Source organism: Rhinopithecus bieti, unplaced genomic scaffold (genome assembly GCF_001698545.2).
Source record: "Rhinopithecus bieti isolate Rb0 unplaced genomic scaffold, ASM169854v2 scaffold_11944, whole genome shotgun sequence".
NCBI lineage: Eukaryota > Metazoa > Chordata > Mammalia > Primates > Cercopithecidae > Rhinopithecus > Rhinopithecus bieti.
In genome coordinates this window covers 3,800,863-3,803,841 of record NW_016807378.1, presented here as the reverse complement: position 1 = coordinate 3,803,841, position 2,979 = coordinate 3,800,863, and positions in this window count along the sequence as shown.

Here is a 2,979-nt window from a genome sequence, read left to right as displayed (position 1 = left end):
AGGCTCTCAGCTCTGAAGGCTGTGAGACCCCTGATTTCCCACTTCATACCTCTATATTTCTGTGTGTGTCTCTTTAATTCCTCTAGCACTGCTGGGTTAGGGTGTCCCCGACCGAGCTGGTCTTGGCAGCTAATAATGGTATCCAGATCAATACTGGTTTGCAGACTACACTGTGAGTAGCACTGATTTATAATTCACCACCCATTCCCACTGGCCTTTCCAGAAAGATTGATAATGATCTTACCAGTAGAAATGCTTGAATAACAAGATATCGGCATAATAATGAGACCTTGGAAACCATTCCCACCAATGCAGGTTACTGCATACATTAACAGGACTTTATCATTCCCCTGTCTGTCTTCCAAAAATTTCTTGCCCAGGAAGATAAAAGCTATGAATAGCTTTCTTGTTCTTTTCAAGAACTTCCCACCAAATCTCATTGAAATGAACATAAACCCATTACACTTTTAATAGATAGCATTAAAAGACTATTTACTCTCCAAGAATCTTGGAAAGCTTTGCCTTGGGTCTACCAGTCCTAATCTATCATATCATGATCCTTAGTCAAACTTAATCAAGCACCATTCCACTGAAAGACCTGTCTTCATCAAGATTCCAAAACTTTATAAATATCCCTTCCCCTACTCCCAGATGCTACTGAGACTCTGCCAAGGCAGGGCTCTTCTTATCATGGTATACAAAAAATTCAGCTTTGCCTTCTTCCACAGCTTATTTTGCTGATATTTTCTGGGAGCTGGCATTCAACAATCAAGACTTTACTCTTCCTTTTAGCCTTGCTCAGTGGTTTTCAAAGTTTAATGAACATAACAATTACTGAGGAGTATTATATATGTAAAAGCATGCATGGGCAATTGAAGGAATCTCCATGGGTAATTTTGATTATGCCACATTTAAGACTAAGTCTTGCATATAGAAATTAGCAATTTTTGAAAGAATAAAGAACCACAAATTGTTAGAGCTGAAAGTAGCCATAAATGGCAAGACATCAGTGTGTGAATCAGCAGTTAGTACATCGAAATCACCTGATGGAGTCTGTTTAAACACCTATCCCTTGGTTTCACCTGAGATCTACTGAATCAGAATTCTGGAGATGGGGCCTGTGAATGTAACAAACTTCTAGGGGACTGTGATGTACAATCAAGTTTGAGAACCACCCTTCTGTACCAACCATTTCATTTTGTAGATGAGGAAATGGAGACTCAGAAAAGGGAGTAAACCTTTCCAAGATCACACAGCTATTGAGCTATGTGTCCCTTAATTCCCTGACAAGAGCTCCAGGTGCTGGAGATATGCTTTTGAAGATGTCCTACATCTGATATCCTGAATGAAAATGATTAATGATGTAAGCAAAACACACTTCTATTTTGGGTTCTCATCATCCCTTTAAGATTTATTGTCTGGGAGGAGGAGTTGTAGTAATCCTCCCAGGCTAGTGGGCATCGTGACTTTTCTGCTGTTAGGTAAGAGGCACCAACTAAAGTAGAATTTCCCCCCCAAAAAAAAAAAAAGTAAAATTATGACTCTCAAGCAAAGATAAAATGAACCTATACAGTGTTGAGACTCTATTGACTGTCTTGTTTGTTAAATTTTAGTTCTACTCAGAAACTGTTGCTTGTCAGTTTATTTAGTCTAAGGTAAGGTGGATGGGTTAATAAAAGGCTGAGTAACAGCTCCTGGGAAGCAGCACAGCTGGCCTTGGCAGGAAGTGCAAGTGGGGTCTGGGAAAACATTGGAGGTCCAAGCAGCTACTCCCCACGGTTTCCATTACACAGACCAAGTGGCTTCTTGAGCACACTTCTTTGCTCCTTTCTTTTGTTTCCCTACTCGTCAGCAAGCACGTGGTTAGAAACAGCTACCCCAGTCTTGACTGCGAGTGATCATCAGTCAGGAGCACAACTTCTGACAACAGTCTCTCCAGCTTAGTGCAGAGTCTTAACTGGGGCTAGCCAATCAGCTGCTCTTCAGTAAAGCAGTACCGCCCTTTGGATTAGTTGTCCACCCAGGTTCAATCAGCTGCAGCCTAGAGGGAAGGGGCCATAAGGAGGAAACACAGTTGCCAAGGCGCTGTGAGTCCCTGTGTGAGAGAGACAGAGGGACAAACAGCCCGAGTGAGAACTTGAGATGGGCAAGCACAATAACACGTGCCTTTTAACCATTTCCAGTATGGGAGTCCTTCAAACATTGTGCTTTGTGTGATTCTCCTGTTATCTCAATGAGTCTGGTTGTCACTCTCTTGCTTTTATTTAGCAGGATAAATTTTGGGGGAGGTCCTGTAGGAGCTCATGGTTGTGCTTTTCCCATTCATGTTTCCACCACCATGTGTGATCTCCCTTTATATAAGCTGCTAGAAACACGGATGTCTTACAATAAGCAGCCTCGGCTTTACCCTCGTGCACTCCAGGCTTCTCAGTCTCGGATGGGAGTAGATAAGAGGAGGTTGACCATCATGGATAGGTTCAGGAGTGATTGGTTCTGCCCACTTTGGTGGGGCCTGGACACATTTTGGTTCACTCTAGTAATTTCTTCCAGGAGCTGCAGTCTTGTGGGCGCAAGACGTGGGCCTGATAACTCCACAGGCGGTAGTGCTGGGGAAGAGCGAGCTCACCAGCCCCGGCTGGAAGACCCTGGGAGAGTAGCAGGGTTGGGTTGGTTCTCAGATTTGCTTTGCCCCAGGATGTGTGGTGGGTGCAGAGCCTGGGTAAATGGAGCTTTCCAGCTCGAGCGCTCCCAACCTGGGCACACACGGCCTCCTGTACTGCAAGTAGCAGTTTTGGGGCATCCCTCCTGCTTGGGGCAACCCAGGGGCGCAGGGCGCGGCCCCGGGAGCGCAGCTCCTTCCAGGGCAGAGGGCGGTGCGAGGGAGGGAGCGAGGGAGGGAGCGAGGGAAGGGAAAGGCGAGCGTGAGCTGCCTCAAATGCTTGGAATAATTCCGCTTCCGTTTGGAAAGCCGCAGCCTCA